The sequence below is a fragment of the Sphaerodactylus townsendi genome, linkage group LG09, assembly GCF_021028975.2.
Source record: "Sphaerodactylus townsendi isolate TG3544 linkage group LG09, MPM_Stown_v2.3, whole genome shotgun sequence".
Classification (NCBI taxonomy): domain Eukaryota; kingdom Metazoa; phylum Chordata; class Lepidosauria; order Squamata; family Sphaerodactylidae; genus Sphaerodactylus; species Sphaerodactylus townsendi.
The window spans coordinates 38,691,512-38,698,076 of NC_059433.1; the positions used below are offsets into that span (position 1 = coordinate 38,691,512).

Consider the following 6,565-nt stretch of genomic DNA (forward strand, 5'->3'; position numbering starts at 1 on the left):
TAATGCTAAAGAAGTATAAAATCCTTTGGAAGTATCATATTTAGTGCTATGAAGATTATATAAATCAAATCTGAAGGGCAGATTCAGAAGATAAATGCCACTCTTGTTCAAAACCCTGTCTGAGGAAAGCTATGAAAGCTGCCATGAATTCTCCAGATTAGATTGGGTCTTTTTAATGTAACAATTAATATTCTGACCCATTCTGGCAAAATGCAAAATATCCACACAAGGAAATGCAATCCCCCCCCCCAAAAAAAAGGTGTTTCTAAATAAGTGGCATTGAACTGTGATGGGAAAAGATTTTTATGATTATCTTTTAAAAACTTTAACAAAGAAAATTATTAAAAACATTTTTAAAAAGGAAAAAAAGGTTTGTGTCAAAGTTAGTAAATGATACTGGCATTAAATTCTAAAGTTATATACTCGTGTTAAAGTTAGGGTTGCTGAGAATGCTTTCCTTTAACCAAAATGCCCCCATCAAAGGCAGCAAAGGGAGAACGTATCTGACTTCTGCTTCTAATTTCTAGCATGGTACTAGCATTCAGTGGAACATGGGTTTTCCCCACATTTCCCTTTCAAAAATATCATCTGATCTTAATAAGGATGATTCACGTGTGAGCTTTAACTCTGGAAATCAACAGCCAAATGGGTCAGGAAGGTATAATGAGGAGAAGGAAGGGGGCAAAATCATCCAGAAATGGAGCTTTCATGGGGACATCTGGGGACAAATACCCTGGGCGGCCACCATTCAGTCACATGGGGGTAGTCGAAAATGCCCTCCCCCACAGCTACACCCACACCCTGGGGCAGCGGTGCCTTGCCATCGCTGCTCTGGGAATCTAAAAGCCTCATCACTCCCCCTCCCCACCCCTAGCAAACCCTCTCAGGCTCACCTGCTCCCACACAAGGAAGCCTGGGCCCGTGCAGCAGCTCCACAGGCCCTCTCCTGCCCTCCCCCACCTCCCCCCACCCCTGCAAGGAAGCCTAGGCCCTGCCACTTCCACCCTAACCTACAGCTTTCTACCCTCCCCCCACCTACTGCTTCCCACCCAAGCCCCATTTTCTAACCTTTCCCCACCCCATCCTCACTTTGCCTCCCTCACCTCCCCCTCCCCCACCCCACCTTCATACTCACATACCAACCCCCAGCCACTTTCCACCTTCCTTACCCCAATCCTAATCTTTCTACCCTCCCCCACCCCTATTCACACCTTCCAATCCTCCCCACCCAAGCCTTACCTTCCAACAGTCCCCTGCCCCAAGCCTCACCTTGTCAACTCTCCCACCCCAATACTAACTTGCCAATCCTCCCAACCTTCATACTCACCTATCAACCCTCCCCTCCCCTATCCACACCTTCCAACCCTCCCACTATCCAATGCCTTACCTTCAATGCTCCCCCACCCCAACCCTCACCTTGGCACTCTGCCCCACCCACCCCAACACTAACCTACCCACCCTCATACTCTCCTACAACTATCCCCCACCCCTAGCCACACCTTCTACCCCCACCACTCTAAGCCCTTACTCTTTCCAGCTCTCCCCCAGCATACGCACTCCCACGCTTGACACTCTCTCACACCAGAACCCTCGGCTTTCACTTGCCTCCACTCCCACACAGGCCCTCCCATTCCACCCTCTCCCAATCTGCCACCCCAAACCTGTCCTTTCAACCCTCCCACCACCCCAAGCCACTCTATTCCATCCTTCTCCACTCCAACCCGCACTTTGCCACCCTCCCACCCCACCCCACCCTCCACCTATTCTCGCCTTCCTTCCCACCTCAAGCCACACTCTTCAACATGTCCCACTCCCGAGCCACAGATGCACACCAGGTAAGTGTCACACCTTGAGCAAGGGGGTGGGTGGGAGCTGGGGAGATCCTTCCTCTTCCACACTTTACTAGGGCCCATTGCATCTCCCCAGCAATGGGCTTTGCTGCTAGTAGATTGTTTGGTCATGGTGAGGGAGGGTGGCCACACATGAGGAGCAGGCAGAAAACTCAGATTTTTAACTGGGCTCCATTTTTCCTAGCTATGCGGTATGCGGGATGGTAACACTTTCAAACTGCTTTCAGTGCTCTAACAGGCTGTCTTGAGATGGCAAAATCCACTTGCAGTGGTTGTGAAGTTGTTTGAAGCGCGATTATTTTGCGTTAAGTAGCGGAAGGGGCCTAAGCCTCTGAAATTATACCATCCTCCCTTTTTCTGTAAGTGCATCTCCACTGATGGAAGAGGGAGAAGGAAATATTTTCTCTTCCATCTTATTCTCCTTCAGCCACCCCAATATGGCTGTTCCCTTGCAACCCGAAGAATTAACTTTCCAAGGATTGAAAGGGTCTGTTGAAAGTGTCTGTGGGCATGGCAGAAATCTTAATCCACAGCACCTTCCACAGATGGATCACTTGAACCAACCTCCAATTTTTAGTGAAAATGTGAGTGTCATGGTCCTGGGTTGTCTAATAATCAGACTCAATTAAAAATGAAATCCTTTTACTGAAAGACAGCTCTACACGGTAAGAATCTTTGATAAGTCTACTTTTTGGTGCCTAAATCTTTCAGATATTTAGCTCTATGGCCCCTCCTATTGCTAAGCAATTCAGCCCCCTTATGCTGCTGTTATTCAAGCTACGCTATGTTCCCATTTGGAGAACAGCTATGTTATCACTCCATCCTTGAAGCAAGCTTGCATGCTAGCAAAAGCAATGAAATGTGAAAGTAACCAGACATAGAAAGCAGAAACAGGTAGAATAACAATCCAGCAGTACAGGTGCCACATCCCATCTGAGGGGCATAGCAAGAACTGAACAGGTCTTGACAGTGAGCTTTGCAGGATATATCAGCTCTCTTTTTTTTTTTGAGCCTCGTAATCAAGACCTATCATAAGCAGTCAAATGTGTCTGCTTCTTTTCCTTTGTCCAAAAAGATGTTTCTACATGTGTGCACCAAAACTGACGTATTCTATGGACCAAACAAGAAATAAGTAAATATATAGGCATTGCCAAAAAAAAAGCCATCATGCATTTAATTTTACCCATCCATTCTCCAGAACACCTAGCAATTTTTTTTCATGTCACGATATTAAACTTTTCTGAATTTCTGAATATGCTGCCAACAACAAATAATGATGATGCAGAGAAATGTGGAGCATCAGTACTGAAGTAAGTACTGTCAAATGTTATGGAAGGTGAGGGAAATAGATGCCCAGTGGCTCTTAGTGAAAATGGCAACTTTAACATAACAATTAGTTGGTTACTATTTCTACCAAGTGATAAGAAACTAATCAGTAACCATTGTTCAGGAAGAAGAAGAGTTTGGATTTATATCCCCCCTTTCTCTCCTGCAGGAGACTCAAAGGGGCTTACAATCTCCTTGCCCTTCCCCCACCACAACAAACACCCTGTGAGGTAGGTAGGGCTGAGAGAACTCAGAGAAGCTGTGACTAGCCCAAGGTCACCCAGCTGGGTGTGTGTGGGAGTGTACAGGCTAATCTGAATTCCCCAGATAAGCCTCCACAGCTCAGGCGGCAGAGCTGGGAATCAAACCCTGTTCCTCCAGATTAGATACACAAGCTCTTAACCTCCCAAGCCACTGCTGCTCAAAAGCCGAACCACCACAAACAATCACTGATGTTTGATCTTTGCAGATAATTTACAGTGTAGGCCTATTTAGAGTTATACCAACATTGATTTCCATATGTGCATACTGGAATTTGTAGAGGTTTGCACTGCAAATTTTCTATACAATGAAAAAGGTGAGTAAGAGAGAAAAGTACATTTTATATGTATTCCTAATAACTTTCAAACCTAGAATATAATTTATTCTTGAAATATGATACTCTTTTTATCACAGATTTCATTTTACATTGTTGTAGTGACTGGAGGGAGACAATGTCTTCATTTTTAGCACCGTTCTTTTCTCTACACATGTTGTATAAATCACAGTTGAGCTGCGAATAGTGTGTGATTGACAGTCTTTCTTGATAGACAATCTGTGATCCTTTCAGCCTTTTACTAATAAGCTCATTAGGATAGCAGAGATGACAATACTTTCAGGGATATAGCAATGAAGCACAGCAAATTCAGTGCATGTCTGACCACTCAAACTTTAGAGAATCAATCTTTCTTCAATCAAAACTTTACCAGGTTCTGCTGAATGTCTACTGAAGGTTAGTGCTTTTTTTGAAAAACAAAAGGTTCTGAAAAAACCCAACAAACCTTTCACCTGAATGTTGGTCAAGACAAAAAGGGCCAGAATTCTCCCCCTCCTTTTTTTTTACCAAACCAGCAAATAGAAATATTTTTAAAGATCTATATTCTCACATATAAAGTATAATTTAGTCTGTTTTGCGCCTAGCAAGGTCATGTTCAAAATTAATTTCTGACTGGCATTTATGCATTGTATATGTATTGAACTAAGGCATCCACTATCAGAGGAAAACTAAATACTTTGTAAATCCAATTAATTTCAGTGAAAAAGGAATTGAACATATGATATATTCTTTTGTAGAAACCAAGAAGAATCCATGGCCCATTCTGCACACGCAAAATAATGCGTTTTCAAACCACCTTCACAACTGTTTGCAAGTGGATTTTGCCATTCCTCACAGCTTCAAAGAGCACTGAAAGCAGTTTGAAAGTGCATTATTTTGCATGTGCGGAATGAGCCTTGTCTGGATTGGGCCTTCATTTAATAAGTCCTGTCAGTTTACAGTTAGTTTGCAAATGAGCTGTCTCAATTACTCTCCATGTATTTGGTTCTGATATTTTATTACATAAAGGACCACCCATCTGTGGTTTACAGCAGACATTGTAAGCAATTAGCTTTGCAATACCCACAGGGGGCGCAGGCCTAAGAATGTCTTGGAATTAGCATCACCCTGTGTATGGACTTGTTTCTGTATCCAGATAATGCCTGTCCTATGCATATGTTTGTAATAAACAGAATGCTGCAAAAATACAGTTAAGAAAACAAGTCATGCAGCCTCAGTAAATCTGTTTCATTAATCAAATTTTACCAAAAATTTGACCAAGGAAATACATGAGTGGGAAAATAGCCTACAGTTCCCATGAGGCAGTGTGAAAATGTGTATGGAATTGATGTGGACCTGGATGGTTTGCCTTCTTTGCCCTTTATGAATATTGAGTCAGGATGTCAAAAGGAACACAGGAAGACACTTCGCTATAGTAAATAGTGTTGCCACTCCAGGTTGGGAAATACCTGGAGATTTTGAAGGTAGAGCCTAAAAAGGGCAGGGTTTGGAGAAGGGAGAGTCTTCAATGCGGTATCATGCAATGGAGTTCCCTTTTCAAAGCAGCCATTTTCTCTAAGGCTCATTCCGCACATGCAGAATAATGCACTTTCAAACTGCTTTCAGTGCTCTTTGAAGCTGTGCGGAATGGCAAAATCCACTTGCAAACAGTTGTGAAAGTGGTTTGAAAACGCATTATTTTGCATGTGCGGAAGGGGCCTAAGTGAATTGATCTTTGTCAGCTGGAGATAAGTTGTAATAGTGGGAGATCTCCAGCCACCACCTGAAGGTAGCAGGATTGCGAAAAATGTGCACATACAATCATTTACATTAGCAAACACACACAAACTGTTTGAACAAAGTCAAATAGTTTGCTGACTGCAAACAGACTGCCTGCTAAATAGTGGTTGATCAAGCATCACTGGGCAGAATATACGCATATTCTTAAATATGTATTCCATGGGATATATTCTATGATGCATTCTAGATTTCATCATTTACATGGTCCTCTAATGCATGTTGTCATAGGTAGCATTTCAAGTCAACTTGACAGGCTGCTACAGTTTTAGACTGTGCAGCTAGCTATATTTCTCAGAGCAATCCAAAATACACTTACCGGTACTTTTCTTGCATTCAGCCAGAGTTACCTTAGCAAACATACTTTACCTAGCATCCAAGTTTATACCTCATCTATCTCATAGGGTTGTTGTAAGGAAAAAGTGCAGGAGAGGAGAGCAATGTCAGCTGCTTTGGGTCCCCATTGGGGAGAAATGCAGAGTATTACTGAAAAACAAACAAATATATACTATGTCACTATGTCTTTAGTACGTATGCAGTACAGTCCTAAGTAGAGCTATCCCCTTCTAAGCACATTGTCTTCAATTGGCTTAAAAGGGTATAGCTCTATTTAGGATTGTGTTTATTGTTATTTACGTTTTTAATGAAAAATAATTGCGATACTACACTTGATCTTAGCCAACAGGCCGAGAAGCAATAAGCGATAATTGCATCTCAGATCTCCCGATAGCTTACAAATCTGTGAAAATGACATTTTTTTTAAAAAAAATGTATATTTTGCCTTATTTTGTCTTTTTAATGTTCACTCGTCCTCATTTTCTTACAAGGAAAAAAAATCCAAAATGAGCAAAGGATAAAACTAGTGTAATATAGAATAAGCTCAATGAAAGACAAATTTTTAAAATAGCTTGTATCCTAGAGTTGACAATTCCTACTTGGGTAATTCCTTCAGATTTGAAAGCAGTATAAAAGAAAGGCAGAGTTTGGGGATGGGGATAGGCTTGACAGAAATACTATG

General features: G+C 42.2%; 1 non-coding gene across 1 annotated transcript; it reads right to left on the reverse strand.

Moving 5' to 3' along the window:
* Positions 1–6,054: 6,054 nt before the first annotated feature.
* LOC125439539 lies at positions 6,055–6,245 on the reverse strand. The gene has a single exon (XR_007245540.1). It is a non-coding gene; the product is annotated as a U2 spliceosomal RNA (small nuclear RNA).
* Between the last annotated feature and the right edge of the window lie 320 nt (positions 6,246–6,565).